Consider the following 19,847-nt stretch of genomic DNA (forward strand, 5'->3'; position numbering starts at 1 on the left):
TATTCCACCAATAAGATAATATTAATAAATATTTATTATTTATGTAACGTTTTAAAACATATAACAAGGGAAACCATTGTAAGCAATCTCCACTAAGCTCTCTCGCATATTCTCCAGTTATTCCTCTAACCTGCTTATAAAAGGTTAGATCACGAACACAATGCATCGCATTGATAAACAATAGTTGAATTTTTAATATAGTCATTTATTATTTAATATTTTTTTTAGTAGTCATTTATTATATTATTTTATCATTTTAATTATATTATTTATTTTTATTATTCATCTAATATTTAATATAAACAATAGTCAAATGATAGTGCGTAATATGACGGTCATGTGAATTAATGTTAAATATGTTTTCGGGATTGAAATGTGTTATACAAATTTATAAATGCATAATTGTGCTTTTATTTTAATATGTAGAATGTATGTTAATAATTATGTATAATGTGTGTAATTTAAGGTATAATGTATGTTTTATGCATATTGTATGTATAAGGTATAATGTATGTTTTATGCATATTGTATGTATAAGGTATAATGTATGTTTTATGCATATTGTATGTATAAGGTATAATGTATGTTAAGGCATAATTTTTTTGTTTAATGTGTTATTTAATCTTTCGCGGAATCTAGCACCTTTCCTGATATATCCGGCGAATATGCATTTTGGACGTCTTTGTTCCAACCGATTGAAAACACTGAACATTGAACTACAGTTCTAGCCACAATATTATATACTGAATTTCATTAATTTTAGTCCTTGAATTTTTGAGTTCTTGTGCTTATATGTATCCCGCCGACAGAAGGTCAACCCTTTGATGGATTTGGCTAAATATTTGATAATAATTTTCATTTTAATGCTAAACCTGTGCATAAAATTTTATCTATCTATCTCGTTACATTTTATAGCTATCGTATATTCGAATAGCCAGTCAGACAGTCTTTGAATGAATTTCGTTTAAAAATTGATAGAAATCTACAAATTCAATCTAAACTGCGTATGCAAACTCTCATCGGTCTATTTCAAAGTCTTTTTGAATTATCGGGTTCACAGACAGACAGATAGAAGACAAGTAAACATGCATAAAACCAAAAATGCGTTTTGAAAATTCTGTGAATCCTGAAATTCGGAGATTTGTCAAAATCTGGAGTTTGTATGTTTCGACGATTTCAATACTTTTTCTATACATTGTATATGGAAAAGTAAAAGATGTAGACGATGCTTGGTACTCAATATTTTGTAGAAAATAAAATATTATGAGATTGTATTTTGGACATCTTTAAGCAAAATTTTGTTTTGAAATATTAAATCATATTTTTTACTGCAAATTAAAGGAAAAATATGAATATCTGAGAAACTAGCCTTAACACGATATCAGGAAATCGTTTTCTTTGAAGTAATTTTAGTTAGCAGTTTTGCATATTTTCATCCTTTTAAAAAATAAAATGGTTTAACAACCTTATTTTTTTTCATTATTCACCATTTCAATTCCAGTGGCAGACAGAAAAATGAAAATTTAAAGAACATAAAATAGAGCGATGCATTAAGTACCAGGAAAAGCAGACAATTCATATCTTTCTAATATTTTTTAAGGTATCATATCGTAAGCAAAAAGCATGATCGATTTCCAATACTAAATAACGAGAATATAGAAAATAACATGAATTGCAATGTATATCACGAAATCGATGAATAGGAAATTTTGGTCTTGCTTAAGGGTGTCTTATCCAATCGATGAAAAAATATCAAATATAGAGAAATTTCCATATCGAAATATTTTTCTTCTTGCATTTCAAGACAACTCAATTCAGATAAATGAGTAAGTTACTTTAAACATTTTATAGTTAACAGATATCAGTTATTTTGGAAGACATTAATTTGTTGTTATTTTAAGTACATCAATAGATTTATAATAGTACAACACAAGAAATAACTACGAGCCAAATGTTATAGCCCTTGAACCAATGTTCTACCTATAGAGGAATTTCAGCGTTTTTTTTTTTTTTTTTTTTTTGAATTGCATATATCGCATTTTGAAGCACAAATCTTTTTATGCTACTAGATGTTTTTAATAAGAAAAAGGAAATATTATTAACATTCCGTCAATAAGAGGTATAATGACTTGATAAAAGGTCAGACCGGTAAATTCTGTTCCAGATACATTTTCTGGTTTAATATCATATTTCTGATCATTATATATCGCCTTTACCGACAAGGTAATCCTTTGTTGAAGTATTTTCGCCTTGTAGTTAGTTTAGAGTTGGTTGAAATTTGTGATTTAGTTAAAATTTTGTGATTTTCCTCTCAAAATTGTATTTCATTTACAGAAAAATTACATTGATATCGCACTGAAAACTATCGCTGATAGGATATTTATAGTCTTAGAATATTGAAAGATTAGATGATTATATGCAGGAAATTGTTATAAACCAACTATCGAAATTAAGCTTATAAATTATAAAAATTCAAAGTATTTTAGTAAGGACTTGTATAAAATTATTTTTATTCCTACCTATTATGATTCATAATATTAAAAAATACTAATAAAAAAGCATTAAAAATATACTTTCATTAAAAAGAACAGAGTTGTAAAAAATTATTTTCCAGATTTTAAATTACATAATCCATTATTATAAAGATTACGGTCTCTTGAAATCCCATTTCTAAAATTAAATTTCTAAAAATAGTATTGATTTAGATATTAATAAAAATAATGAACTGCCTAATCATTAATTTCTGAAAATATTAAAAAAAGTCATTGTCAAAAAAATATGTAATTGTAAAAATTAAAAAAAAATCAAAACATTTGCATATTAGCACAAGACATAAAAATCCGTTACAAAATTTCATCTTTGCTATATGAAAAAATTAAATTTAATAAAGGTGTTCAATAAATTTGATGCCGAGTTTCCTTCATTGAAAAAAATTATAATTTTATTACAATACAAATAAACTAATATATTTCATTCTTAAAATTAAAGAAAATTGCATGCAACCCACAAATGTCTATGAATCAGAAGAGAGAATGGGAATACTTCTTTTCTATTACGTTTAAAATTAAAAGAATACTTTGTCTGTTATTTTCCATATTCTTTCTTATTGATCTCTATTATTCAATAAGAACCGAAAGATTTCAAAACTCTTTAAATTAAATTCCACATTTAAATGAAATAGATTTTGGAATTCTAATCCTGTAATGCAACATTTAGACAGATGGTAGTAATATTCATTTCTTTCATATTAAAGATAGTTTATTTAAAGTTTCGATTAGAATTCTTGCTTGTTTTTCCAATTTGGTTTGCTTCAGAAATTCCTGGAAACTCCTTGAATATTCATTCTTGAATTTAAATACAATATTAAAGTTTTATAGGAACCGTGGAGGATAAATGCTTATGAAAGAGAATTAACGAAGTAGACACAATGAATAAAAATGTTTGTCCAATTGTATTTTGTTGTTTTCTTAAGAAATGTTTTAGCTATGTTACTAATTCCTCGGATTTATTGTCGTTTTTGCCTCAATTTTTAATGATTTTTGAATTTTCGATTAATCCAGGAACTTTCTTATTTCTTGTTCGCTTCTCTTTTTATTATAATTTCGAGACTAAAACTCTTGTTTAGTTTATTTAATTTTGTCAGTAAAATACTAAATTAAGTGATCCTATGAAGCAGTTTCTTCAAAATATCTTCATTCCATGGCTAGCTATATTAGTTAATTTTCAAGAATACTCTTAATTGTATTTTTTAATTCTAATTTTTTTCAATATATTTTTTTGCCAAATAGTACAGATCCTTTATATTTATTTATCAGGTTTTGAAATTAGAGCAAATGACATTCTAATTAAGACTTCACAACAATTTCTGTACATTTTCTTACAGGTTTTTAATGCCTGCAGTATTCTTATATTCATGTTCATCATTTCTTATGTAATTTGATGCTTTTTTATTCTATACATTTGCACTAACATGCACATACACACACTCTCTCATTATGGTTAGGGTAATTTATAGTTTAGTTTTAAAAATAATCACTTTTAATAATAAGAAGAATTGATGCTTCTTAATAATAACAGTGATATGATAAATAATTTAATAACTGCCAGTTATCATTAACAATTATCCATTAATCACATTAACTTAAATATTAATCACATTAATTTATTTACATGCATATTGATACATATATAGTTTTTCTTACTTTTCGTGTATACTTTACAAAACATTTTATGAAAATGTAACAAAAGAAATGAAAACGTTACTCAAGATTTCAAACAGTATGTGATAAGCGATAAAATACATCATTGTAATATTCAAATATTATTACTAAAACTGCTGATATGGGATAAAATTCTCATATAGGGCGTTAATTATGAGCTAAAAGTTTTATTAGCTAAAACATTAAAAATTTTTTTGTCACTAAATATGTAAATGAATTTACTAAATGCTCTCTTTAGTTTTGAATTCGTTTGATATATTTTGAATAATACTGCATGACTTTTTAACTTTGATGCCTTTATGTCCTACCTCAGATATTTTTGAAAGAATAAAATATTTTAAAAGCAAAGGAATGTAATATTTCGAACAGTTTTAATGTGTTTGGAACTAAAAGAAATTTATCGATTGGCCTAAATTTTCAAGAAGAAGAAATTAGGAAAGTAGTTTAATTCGGTAGATAAAACTGGTAGTTTCAAAAACGATTAATGTTGTGTAGAATTTTTTTCTCCTTGAAATTTATTTTATTCTATTTTATTCCGAACTCAGATAATTTCACCGTTTCCTGAAGAAAAGTGTGGCCATTAATTTTAAACTTATAACAAGGTCTTCTTATTAGAAAAAAAAGTGAGAAGTCCATTAAGAAGTTAATTTATTATAAATTATTTCGTTTATTTTTTCTTTTATACTAAGCAGTGAATCGGAAAATATTAGACATGCAAAATAAAATATGCAACTGAAAAAAAAAATCATTAAAATTTGGTACATGTTCGAACGTTCGTTCGAAGTTTTCAAGAGAAATTGGATTTATTTATATAGATTCTTCTCGGCTGGTTTTTTAAATATTTTTATATGAAGTCGGTTCTGTTATTTTTATTTACAACATTATAATTTTTTATAAAACGATAAAATATATTTGGAAAAATAAAGCTTTCAAATGTTTAATTCGTGTTAAAATTTTTTGCATTAAACCCAGTGGTGCAAAAGCATATATTTTTATATCTCATATTTAAAAATATCCTGCAAAGTATTAGAAACAAATGATAGAAAAGAAGATTGTCTATATTTCAGATATTTTTAAAAAATTATTTTTATAAACATTAATTTTGACATGAAAATTTCTTAAGCATTTCCAACCATCTTTCATTTTTAACTTATTTCATATAATTTATTGAAGAATAAATAAAATTCCTTCATATGAAGGTATTCTTTCTTTTAGCCTAAAACAACATTTTAATAATTTTTTTAGGATTTAATTTTCATAAAGCCAGCCTTTAAATTTAAATAAATAAGAGCCTTCAATCGCTAAAACTGTTTTTGAACTACAAACAAGAACAGAAAAAAATATGATCAGAAACAACAACAACAAAAAAAACTTTATAATTTTTTAAAAATATTTTTATAATTACGGATTTTGAAAAAGTTATAACCCATTGTACAGATCTGAGATGAAAGAATCGTCTTAAAACTAATTAAACTGTTCATAGTTGATGAGATGCTGACAATTGAAAAAAATAGCCCTTTGTTGTATGCCCTCCCGCTTTCATCTGTTTTGTTTTTCTTCCCTTTATTGGCAATTTCACTATTTTCTAATCAATGCCTTTTTGATTTCAGTTCTACAAACTCATATATAATTCAGACATTTGAGCAGCAGAGATTTATTTTTAGTTTGTGCTGCGGTTGAAAGCAATAGCTTCCAGAGGACGAGATCGTTCAACTGATTGTTTCTACAAATTTTACTTTAATTATACAATAAGAAAACTAAAGATTATTTCAGATTTTGCGGATAAAATTGTATTTTACTTATTTTGGTATTATATTGAGAGATCAAGACTAAATTTAGATTTCCCCCCAAATAATACGTTCCTTGTGCCGAGAAAGCTTGGTTAACCCAGATAATTCTATTTTCACCAATTCATATAAAATCAGAACTTATAACATGTAGAAACCTGTCAAAATGAAAAATATTCGAAATATTTTTGTGAACAGTTTTGGAATTTATTCAAAGCAAGGCTTAAGGAATTGCTTTTCACAAAATTTGACAGCAAGAAAATGACGAGGAGTAAAAATTCTGACTTGAAAATGGAAATAAATAAGTACAGATCAGGGAAAACTTTCGAATTAATAAGAAATTTTTCTTGGGTTTTCACAGAGACCAGTATCACAAATCCACGGAGAAAATTTTTTTACGGAGAAGAAATCTACGGAGAAGGAATTTTAAAACATTAAAGTGTAATAAATCAACTAAAAAATTTCATTAAGTGGGTTAATATTTTGAAACTTTAGATGCAATCAACGAGAAATGAGATGAAATAGTTCACGATTGCACGGAGGAAATGAAAAGAGATATTTAGGAAAGATGAAATATCCACATATTTCCAACTGATGTTTGATTTTAAAAGGAGGAAACGCTACCATAATTAATTGCAAACTTTTTGATTTCGTTCGCTTAAAATTGAAAATATTCCTTTAAGTTTGAATATGACAGAGCTAGAATATAAAGGTAAAATTTCTATCAAGTATATATGCATTATCAGAAGGAAAGAAAAGTAAAATATCAAAATATATATTTTAATTAAAATTTTTTTCTTATAAAAATATGAAATCATATTGTGAAGAACCACTGTGTGTTTATATAATAAATCAGATTTTATGTTTTAGAGTACGCTTTGATAATTATATAAATACAACGTGCTTAAAATTCTTCTAGTGAATAATTTTAGCATTCCAATGTAGTTACATTAATATTTATCATTTTCAATATTTGAAAATAATTTCCAGAATAAAATTTTATTAATAAAAGTAATAATATTTTGTTCAGAAAATTTTGTAACTAAAATTGATCACAGCAAAATTAATATCAGAAATTGATTACAGCAGAGTATGGTTAGTTACTTAGCACCTGAACTTGCAGTCATTGTTCGAAGTTTCTTAAGTCTTTTCTGGGGACCCATCCAAAGTAATCATTGATAAGCGCTTCCCTGATAAATGAGCTTCTCCTTCATTAAGCAGTCCTCGGGACCCGAAATTCCAGGACAAGGACATTCCGCTCAAAATAGATTATCTTTATTATCCACATAACCCAGAAAGCTGAGACGCTTGATGACATTTTTGCAAAGAAAGACATTCCTCACTCAAAATCATACAAAAGCTGTAAAATATTATATTCAAGCTCTTTTATTAATTTTAAATATTACATATTGCTGTGACATCAATTACTATGAAAGGTATCAAGAATTTTTTTTGTCGAATAAATTGAAATTAATGGAATAATGCCCTTTTATAAATTAATTTATTTTATTATTTACTTTACTTTTTTAAGTACTTGATTTGTTTCAAGAGCGTAAAACTGAAATTTTTTATTTGATTTTTAACTTTTTCATGATGTATTAGAGTTTTGAACTTATGTGTAACTGTGTGTTCCCGATAACAATATACAATTTTAAAATTTTCAGAGTTTAATGGTTAGCTAATTTTTCAATTTAATTGATTTTTCTTCTATAGAAATGATGCCACTTGATAAAGAATTCTTAAAAAATTGTTAATGAAAATCAATAATAATTATACAAGTAAATATCAAATTAAAGGTTAAAAATATACAATTATTAAAACAAAAAATTTTCCTTTTAATAGCTAATAAAATTGGGTTTTTAACAATGTTTTCTTTTCTTTAATGTTTTAATTTAGAATGATATAATCATATTTATAACATACTAGCCGCCTTTGGCGACCAGCCGGTTCGCCAATCTTAATGCTCGTTAAAATTTTAATAATTAAATATTTTATGTAATTCCTAATTTAATAGTTTCTTCATTAAAATATTTTAAAACTTCCAATTTGAATTCAATCATAATATTATAAAGGCTTTCAGTCATAACGTCATCTGTATCTCTCTAATTTTCTGTTAGCTCCCGTAGAATTTATGCTTTAAATTAAAGTGGAAATGATTAATCTGAAATTAATATAATAATAATTTTTACTGAAACAAAGCATTTTTTTCTGTAATATGATTACTGAAAACAGAGTCACTGAGCATATAAACCTTATGGGCACTAAAGAATATATTTTTTAATTTATGTAATATCTCAAGAATTTGTCAACAAAATTTTTTCAGATTCATCATGAGCAGGTCTATTAATTAACAATGTTTAATTTTAAATGCATCAAACACTAAGAAAATAAACAGAATCGTTTAAAATAATCGGTCGAAAACAGGTAAAAAAATTACTTAAAAAACGATGAACTTAAACTAACATAAATACAATTTAATTACAAAAGCATACAACTAACCTAAAAATAATTCCGCTTCCGTTGAAAATAGATGTAAACAATCAGAACACAATGCGCATGCGTGAATTTTCAATGCCAGTTACGGTAACGCAAATGCGTGAATTTTTCTACGCCAGTTTGGGTAACGCTATGCAGATTAGAAATTTTTAATTTCCTTTACTCTATTTTATTTTGATTCAAAAGTACTTCAGAATGAATCTGAAAGATCGACTAATTAACAACGTTTAATTTTAAATGTATTAAACATTAAGAAAATAAAAAGAATCGTTTGAAATAATCGGCTGAGAAATGTTAAGCCTAAGCCTCATTAGCGTGGGAAAAAAATGCTGAAACCTTACTCATTTGGCGGTGGGGAAATGAGTTTTTTGGCGGGAAAGTTAGTTTTTAATTAATAATTAAAATTCTAATTAAAATTTCAAAAAAAGGGACCCCAGGTGCACATTCCCGACCTCCAAAGTATACACGTACCAAATTTGGTAGCTGTAGGTCAAATAGTCTTTTATGTAGTTCGCCAACACACACACACACACAAACACACACACACACACACACACATAAACACACACACACACACATAAACACACACACACACACACACACACACACACGCACACACACACACACACACGCACACGCACACACACACACACACACACACACACACACACACGCACACACACACACACACACACACACTCACACACACACACACACTGAGGTTTATATAAGTATAGATGGTATGATTAAAAGTTAATTGTACCCATACATTCATTTTTCTGATAAAATGTTGATGTATTCACCATATCTTTCTTTCGCGAATCTGAACTTAATATCAAACATTCAAAACTAGGTATGCATAATTAATTTTTTTGTGGAAATAAAAATTAATGAAAACTTTAATGAAAATGTTTGATTAATTTAATACGGGAAAGAAACTTCCTATTTCATTTAATATTCATCATTGACATCAATCTTACTTAACAAATTTTTGTGAATAGGTACAGATTACTTTTATACAGATTTCTAGATTGTCCTGGAGCGTTTTATTTTTAGTTAAAATTTTGAATTAATATGTAAATCTTGAAGGCGGTTATTTGAGTAAGTTATTTTTTGTTAATTTTTTCCTATTGAATCTAATCATTTTCTGTTTGTTCTAAATTTAGTATATTACCAGATTTGCGATTAAGAGCTGAATTTTATTTTCGAAATTTCTTACTGGTACTATTTTATATGTGGCAAAATATTGTATTGTTATATAACAAATTAATAAATCATTTCAGAGTATTTAGAGTAGATAGAATTATTCTTGATAATCAATTGAATTCTGAGACAACATTTTCCTATACTAATTATAAAATAATTATAACGAATTCAAAGAAAATCGTTCAATTTTTTATTACTGAACTAGGATAATTTTTAATATAATAAATGGAAATTATTAATTTTTTGTTGCATTTTTACTTTATACGTCAATAAATTATTAAAAGAATTTCAATAAACAGATAAAACAAAACAACACATGAAATTGACAAAGAAAAAATATGAAAATTTACTGATGATAAATTTTTCGCACTTTATTTACACAGTAATGGACAAAATTGACAACTGCTTCATTGTCAAGATAATTTTCATCTTTGCGCCAATTCAATTGTTTTGTCTTTATTATTATTATCATTTTCATTATTTTCTCTTGAATGGGTTTGATGACATATTAGTTGAAAATAAATCAATAAATATTGAAAGTGTTGTTTTTTTTACAGTTTGTTATTATTTACTTTGATGCCCCATATAGTATTTTTTCATGTTTTATTATCAAAAATTTTCCTTGTAGACATTTTTAACATATTTTTTTGGGATATTTCTTTAGCACATTTCATTTTCCAATTTTGGTGTTAATTCACTCATGTGTGGAATAAATTTCATATGAAGAGGGCTTATAAATGCGGCACGTTTTATTAATCACGTTCTTCTATTTCCTTAAAAACGCAGCCTTATCTCTAAACAGAGAAATTACTTTCTTTCTTATAACCTAGATAATAAAATAGCACATGAGCAAAAATCAAAAACAAAATTTAACCAGTATCATCCTAGAGAAAAAATAAACATAGAAAAAAAATCGATTGCAACAAAATTGTATAAAAACAATTAATCAAATGATAATAATTTTCAACATTCGTTTTAAGTATGTGAAATTTGAAGAACATGTAATTTGCAGTTGAAAGAATAGCTGTTATCGATTCATAATTGAGTGTAACTTAAAAGTAAAACTTCCCTCGCTTCCTCATTCTGTTCAAAGAATAAATTAGAACATTTTAGTCATGTAATCTTAGAAACATCTTAGCGTTTTATGTTTCAATCCATTTCAAAACAATTAACTTTAAGTATAGCAAAATAATAAACATAAATGCCAATTTTTCGAAACACAGTCTAGAAAAGACAGCATTCAATTTTAAAACTATACCATTTCTGAAAACTGCAATTTTAAAATCAGTTGTAGGAATGAATTAAGAATAAAAGGTAAATGATGAAAATAAGGCTGACGAATGAAAAATAAATATTGTTTTCCTTTGTCTCTTTAGGAATAATAAGAGAAATTACTTGTCAGATTTTGGGAAATAATGAGATGTTTTGGGAGATCAACATCAAACACAGGCACATTCTCACCATTAATAACTCGCCATTAAATATAATACTTCAGCACTGCTGAATGATGTATATTTTGAGGAATCAATTTTAGATGATAGGCGATGCAGTATGTTTGTATTCGATCTCACAGTCTATAATTTTTTTAGTGATCAATTGGTAAATGAGATGATATCCTCCTCAGAGTGCCCTGTAATTGTGTTACATGAATATTTAATTTTAATGGAAATGGTTTAGTTATTTCTAAAGAACTTCTTGGTGTTAATTTGGAATTTCTTCAGAATCACAGAAATAATGGAAGATAAGTTCAATATCAAGAAAATTTTCTTGCCATTTGATATAGATTCCAATATTTCTTTCAATTAATATTATAATTTCAATTAACTAATAAATAAATAGCCGAAATATTTCATTTATTATATTTTGATTATTTTTAAATCGTTTTTAAAAATAATCAATATTGTTATTAGCATCGAGGTTTAACTAAGCCTAAATCGTTTAAGGTTTGTAACTTTGTTCTGGATAAATTTTTATAAAAGTAGTAAAAAAAATGCTTGAGCTTTTTGCTTACAAAAATATATCCTTTAAAAGTGATAAATGTTTTGAAATTCGGAATAATAATAATTTTTTTTTGTCAAAAAATAGGTATAAAGCAAAAACATTTCTAGTTTAGAAGTTTATCTAATTATTAAAATTTTGCTGTGGGAAATATATTATTTCATTCCTAAACTGAGAACTAAACTGTATTTCGACTCTTGTATAAAATGATTTTTTAAAACTTTTTTGCATAATAAAACATTAAAATAGCAAATATTTTACATGAACCTATAACTTATTCTGTAGGTTAGGAACTATAGAACATACAGAGAAACTGAAAATACAATTGATTTTAATGTACAAAGCTGTTTATAAGTAAATGTTATCAAATTTTGAATTTGAGATAACAGCATTTCACGACGAATATAGTAGAAAAATGTAAATAATGTAAATATAAAAAAGATAACTTCCTGAAGAATGAACGTAAAAACTAATTTCAAATGACATTTTAATGTAGTCAACTATTTAAAGATATTTCACTATAACACATTCGCTATCATTTGAAGTACTAACAAAATATGCCATCCTTTCTCAAGGTAAATTATTCAATCCCATGTCTGGGCAACCTTTTAACAATTGTAATGAACTCTTTATGAATGAAATTAATTATGAAAGAACTTCCTGAATTCCAATAGTAATATTAAAATGCAAAGTACTTCTTTTTGTTCTTATATTTAGTTTTAAATGCCATTTTATTCAAAGGGATATTATTATTGTCACAAATGTTTTCAATTTAATTTATTCATTTTTTTTGCCTCTTAAATGTAAATTCAAAAACAAAAAGTTTTTTTCCTGATTTAATTGTATTATGAATTCTATATGTTGTTAATAACATCAGGCATAAAGGAAAAAAAAATCAAAATAACTCGTAGTTCCCGGAAAAGATTTAGAATTATATTTTAGAATATATATATGGTAAATATATATTTCATATTATTCTGATTACTTTCATACATTGCATTATAATGATCATAATTTTATATATAATTTTAAGAAAAAATGCTTATCACGGAATAATTAATGATGGACGTTTTTAAAGAAATGTCCATCATTAATTCTTCATATCTAGAATTTATTTACTATGTAGATTTCTCTATTGAAAAATGCAAATTTTATAATTTTCAGATGCTGTTTTGAAATATTTAATCATTAAGAATTATAAATCGCTTGTGATATGCATTCAGCATTGAATTGTTTACTACGATATTATAAACTTTATGTTTCAAAATACCTTTGGGAAATAAATAAGCTTGTATCGATGTTTAAATCGCTTTTAAGGTACATGAATTTAAAGCTTTTTTACTTTGAAGAATATTAATAGCTTTGACTTGATTTGACGAAAATTGCAAAATATACGTGTTTACTATCTGGATTGAAAGTCTCGTTATATTTTATTAACGTATAGAGGTTTATTCATACCGAATATTAATATATTTATTATTTGAAACTGCCCCTTCCCGGGTGACACTTCAGATATGGAGGTGTGAAGCTTCCGACATGGTGGCTGGTTCTCGCCACTCTTGTGCGTAAATAAATGAGATATTTTTGGTTATCACTTACGTGTTTCCTATGGGAGGGGTTGTGTCGTAGCTGTGATGGTCGTTGAGACTCAACTACAGTTCCCATCTAAGCTCTTCGCTGCATTCCGATCACTCAGAGTTTTCCAGGTATCTCAAGGCAGGTCGGAGTATTGTTCAAAAATGGAAAAATAACAAATTTGTGCTAAATTTTGTTTAAATTTAGCAAAAATATTAATTGAATTTAATTTCAGATATTTTTAAAAAGTATATGAAGTTGGAAATTTTTGTTAGTTAGAAGGCTATGAATACTACTGACGCTTCAAATCGGGCATTTCTTCAATTTAATAGAATACAAACTTGGGCGCCCGTCTACAACTAGATGCAAGTAAGCGGAAGTTGTTTCGTTTCCAGATATTGAAAAAAGTATATGAAGATGAATGTTTGTAAGTTAGAATGCTATGAATACTGTCTACATTTAAATCGGTCATTTTTTTCCAATTAATACAATCCAAACATTAGCGTCCGTTGACAAATTGGGGAAAAATAGTGGAAGTTGTGTTATGATTCGTACATATGAACATTTAAACATTAATGAATTAGTTCCTACACATTTCACTGATATATCGCTATTATTTAAGGATTCTTTTTACAAAAGTAGAAACAGTTTTTATAAACAGATTCTCCTTAATGTAATTTTTTTTTTGTTAAGAAGTACTATTGATCATATGCTCCTCAAGCATTAATTTTAAATTCATTATTATAAATATTATAATATCTTAAATAAAGTTTTCCCCAAATTTCCACCAAGTGGCGCCATATTTAAGTTGTCAAAATATAGTTAAAATAATAAACTATCTTAATAATATAAATTATAAAACTAATAATTATCTCCCTCCATTGCCATTTAACACACTGGAATATATACTTTAAAATGTTATCAGGAAGAATGTAGAAATTTGATTACAAAATTTCACTTTTACCAAACATGAAACAATGCGATATAAATCAAAGTAAGTAAAAAACACAATTATTTTTTCATAAATTTTGCTGAAAATTACCGACATATCCTTAAATATTTTTAATTTAATTTTATACATCTTTGGTGAATAGTATTATTATTTAGCTAAAATTTTGATTAACTAAATGAAAAATAATACTTGATTTGAATACTAAACAGGAAATCTTTTGAATTTTTTAAGAAATTCTTTGAATTTAAAAGATGTACGGGAAGAATTTGTTAATTTGATGATCACACACTGTGTGTTACATCTTATTTCACAATGTATATTTTCATTCTTTTTGTTCAGGCACTGAAGGAAGAATTCCACTCCGGAACAGGGATAGCCCTCTTTATCTAGATAATATGATTCCCTGTGACATGATTTATTTCTCAGACTAAAAGGACATCTTACTATGATAAATTTGGTTGATGTATGGTGGATGTCTTAGATGATAAAATATTTATTTCAAAAGTTGGGGGTAATACTCTGTTGAAACTCTTTGATGCTTCCTGCATATTTATAAAAATATCATTTTTGGATTCAAATAAATATTATTTTTTGAAAATTGTTTTTTTTTTTGGCAAATAATCTTGTATATTTGGGACTACGCTTGATTAAAAATTCTATTGAAAACATGATTATTGACAATTGGTAATTTTTGTTTGTTAGTAAAATTCTTTAATGAAATATCAGAGTGTTTCTTTTTTACTGTCTTGTTTGTTTAAACTATTCATTTAAATAAGTTGCAAATTATAATCTAAACCTGCTTTGAATGGAACATTTATATCAATTACACCATCTTTCAAAATCCATCCAAACGTGAAAGAATTTCCTTTTTAAAGCAAAATGTGAATATTTAGAGAATATTCACAAAAATTTAATTCCTTGTAATAAGATGTAACTAAATGGTGGAAAAATCGTACCTACTTTTAATGCACGATTTTCACTGGAGATATATAATCAATGTTCATGGCAAAGATAGAAGCAATACAGATATTGTGTTAAACTTCATTAAAAAAAAAAAAAAACTGGCTAGCATATTGAGATTTTACAACGACAGAAATACACGAAGAGAAATTTAAAGGATTGAAAACAATTATTATGTAAACGTGATTTCGATAATGATTGGTAAAATTCTGAAGCATTGGCATACAAAAATGTGCAGCCCTCTTTAGTCAGTTCTTATTAGACAATGGCGAAATTAGAGCAATGTAACATATACTAGAAACGTAAATTGTACTAGCAGAATTTAATAATTAAATTATAACATAAATTGTACTAGTGAATTGTATTGTAAGTAATAGATATTTTATCAAATAAAACTATTTTGAATGGAACTGATCAGTTTTTTTCACTTTCAAACTGTGACTATAAACACTTATCTAAATTTAATTACATTTTTATTACATAAAATTTATGTAGATGTTGAATTTGTTTGAACTTTTTTGAGATAATTAAATATTCGTAGTACTTAATTAATCATAACATCCAAAATAAATGTATTTCTAAGAATAAAAAAAATAAAGAAAGAATAGAAAATAAAGAATAAAAAATAGAATAAAAAAGCATTTTAAATGACATTCTGAATAAAAAATATAGTCCGTAAATCCAAACAACTTCGAAATTTTCTATCTAAAGAAGCCTTTGCAGACATTCAAATAAAAACTTAAAAAATCATTTAAAAAATATTTTTAATTTCTTAATGACAGAAAATTTCTTTAAGCATTTTGAAACACTTTGACGTCACTCAGTCTGATTTCTTGAACATATCTTTAAAGCCACTGCTCAAGAAAACTAATTCAAAGTGACACAGTCTTTTTAGTCATTATTTCGATAACAGGAAAAAATTTTCTTTTTGAGGGAAAAATTCTAATTTTTTCTCAAATATTTTATTCAGCAAAAACGTTTGAGGAGCTTTAGCTTTAGATGAGGTAGATATATATATATATATTTTTCTGTCCCGAGTTCAATCTAAATGCATTTCGTTTTGTATACGTAGATGAGAAAATTTTCAAAAAGAGTTTTCGCCCTTTTAGAGCCTTTATTTTGTATTATTTTTTTGTCTTTGCCTACTTCTTTTCTATGAAAAAGTTGCATTGGAAAAAACATTTGCATTTCAAAAAAATTCTTGAATTTTTTAAGAAGTAAAAAATTATACGTCGTTTTCATTTTCAAATTATTTGGGCATCCTACATAGTTAATACTCAAAACTATCTCTGAAAAATAAATAAGGCATAAATGCAAAGTCGTTAAAAAAATAAATTTGTAAAAATTGAGAAATAGATTATTACAGATCATTTTTAAAGCAGAAGAAAAAAAATTAGAATAATTATTTTCTTTGATGAAATTTTTTCATAAAAATAAAATTATGAAACATTTTATGGAAAATAAATATTATTCGAATTTATTTAATTAATCTGTTGAATAACCTCGGTATATATTTTGGATTAAAATAATAACATTTATTCCTCTCTTTAGAAAGCATATTATATTTCAATAATTCTTCTATTTTAAAACTGAACACATCTTGTAATATATTTTATAGCTTTATTCATAGATCTGCGTGAAATCATTTTTAATATATAGCCGAATAATAAAAGCATTTATTCAACTTCAAACACAGAACTTAATACAAATTTGTAATCAGTATCAAATAAAGTAAAATAGAATGTCACCCCCCCCAAACACCCCTCCCCCCACTCACACACCTTAAATTTCCAATTATGGCGTTGAATTTGGTAAGTCACTTCAGATGTTAGGAAGTGAATCCACAAAATATCTATTTGTATAAAATACTTGTAAACACATGTAGCCAACACATTTTGTAATAAGCACAAAGCTTTAAATAGAACTGTTTATCGCCATATTTTGACATTTTTATGGGAGTAGCTTTGCATAGTAATTTCAAGGTTTTATAATTTATAAATATTTTGCTAAAATAAATTATGTTTTAAAGACAAAAATGCCATAACACCTTTGGTAATTATATTAATTTTTGTAGAATTCTCAGGGAATTTTATATAGTTCAGAATAAATAACTCTATTTATGCAGTTCTAAACATAGAAAATTCTTTTCGAAGTTTCGAGCAGGTTACGAAACAGGTTTTCTTATTAAATAGAACTCTTTATCGCCATATTTTGACATTTTTATGGGAGTAGCTTTGCATAGTAATTTCAAGGTCTTATAATTTATAAATATTTTGCTAAAATAAATTATGTTTTAAAGACAAAAATGCCATAACACCTTTGGTAATTATATTAATTTTTGTAGAATTCTCATGGAATTTTATATAGTTCACTGGTTCAGAGGTGATCGTTCTCTGATTCAGTTCTAAATTACGTTCAGTGAATGAAATGTATGAATGAAGTCTGCCCAGTAAAAAGGGTTGTGACACATGAGTAGATAAGTCGTACTCTTGGCCCTACAGGGCGCTTCTGAAACAAGAGACACTAAAGAAATCTGGGCAAAAAATCGCTGATTTTGCATCGTTCTTGTCTATGTCAAGTGCCATAAGAGACAACAACATATACAGAATACCGTATTTATTATATACTGTAATAATATATAGAAAACATATTTAGTATTGTATTTTAAAAATATTTTTTTCACCAGCATTTCATTTTTGCATTTATTTTCTTCTCATCTGCACATTTCATTAAAATTACATTATTTTTTTATCCTTTGTATAAATTTTTCGTTCTATCGTTTCAAACAAATAATGAAATTTAAACATTCACACACATACACATAATTTTATTAGTATTTTATTATGCACATACTTTTATTAGTTATTATTTATTAGTACATATACTTTTATTAGTAGTAATATACATATATTAACAAAAGCATAGTCCAAGCAAATTATTAAAAATGAGGCGCAGAAAGAAATACTTTTAAATGTTTATATAAATTGCAGATTTAATTACAACTATAATGTATTTTATTTTTTAAGTTTTCTTTAAGTAAGTTTTCTTTCTAATTATTTTCATTGAGGCTTAAATTTTTCACAGAATTACTTGAAATTCTTTACGCCTTAATAATTTTGAGATGAATATTTTTGAAAAATAGTTATTGTCTCCTTATTACACGATAGCAAAAGTGAGTTTTTAAAATATTATTTTTTGATTTTTAGTATCTTTAAAAATTTATTGCTTCAAATATCATAAAATATTAAAGCCATTTTTTTTTGTTAATTTCAGATGATGCTAGCCATATGGAATCAAAATTCAATTAAAATTAATTGTTTAACTAATAGTTACTTTTTCGAAATTTTTTGAAAATAGTTTTTTGTTATAAAGAACACACAAATGTAAAATTTTAAACAACAATAAATAAAGAAAAAAGTTCAAAATTGGTTACATATTTTTTTTCTTTCTTCATTTATTATGTAAGTAAGCAAAATCGGTTTATACACGTTAAATATTGCGTCTACTTTCTGCAAAATATACCATTAATATTTTTCCAAATGCTTGCCATAACTAATTTTGTATTATTTTATGCCCATACAGACCTGATATATAAATTATGTTTTCACGAATACATAAAAATTTTCTTTTGTACTTGAATAACAATGAGTTAATTTGAATATAACAATAAGATCAATTAAAGTTAAATAAAATGATAGCATACTGTACTCTTGAATATAGGATAGAATATTAAACATAAAAAAATGCTTGTATAGCCATAAATTACTTGTATCAGCTTTAAATTATGTCTCAAATAAATTTTGAAAACAATATTTTCTGAATATTGAAGGTTTGATATTTGTTATTGAAGGTTTAATATTTGTTGATGTTTGTTCATTTATACTATTCTTTTTTAAAGTTATATGACAGCAAATCCTAATAAAAAAAATACAAAAATTTGTCGATCAGTCTAAAAATTCCAAAGATTATATCATTCAGCACATAGCTAAGCAAATAATAAATATACAAAGAGGAAAAAAAAATAGATAAACTGTTTTCAAAATACTTGAGGGAAAATTGTTGTCTTTGCTAATTTCGAAGGATTTATAACGAAAAAAAATCTTTCCTTCGTGAAAAAAAATAAAAAAAATATGCTGTCTTAGAATTATTGAACGAACAGAAACAGAGAATCCTTACAAGTAAAATCTTGCATCTATGCATGGCTTCTTTTTCTACGCTATCATCATGCATTCTTAATAATTCCGTGGTTACTTCTGCAGTAATGAAATCGTACCGTCATTTGTCCCATCTGTTATTCAATCTCACATTTGGCTTAAAATGTGACATTTATCTTGGAGGTTATGTTGAACTTGATCTATTTATGTCACTTTTACAAAGCAAATCTCTTGTAATAACAAAATAGGATTTGGTTTCCGATTTCCTTTTAATATACTTTTCACTATTATTTCTCCATTTTGAATACGATTAATAACGTATTAGAATTAAAAGGTCTTTATTCATAAAAAAATCGTTTTCAGTTTTGAGTAAAAGTGAAAAAATGTAATATTCTATAATAAACAAAAATAACATTTTCACATTTTCTTGTTTTACTTTTTTGTAATTTTGATAGGTTTATTATATTTTAACCCGTATTAACTTCATTCTGAAATATTC

This window comes from Argiope bruennichi, chromosome 2 (assembly GCF_947563725.1).
Source record: "Argiope bruennichi chromosome 2, qqArgBrue1.1, whole genome shotgun sequence".
In the NCBI taxonomy this organism is placed as follows: domain Eukaryota; kingdom Metazoa; phylum Arthropoda; class Arachnida; order Araneae; family Araneidae; genus Argiope; species Argiope bruennichi.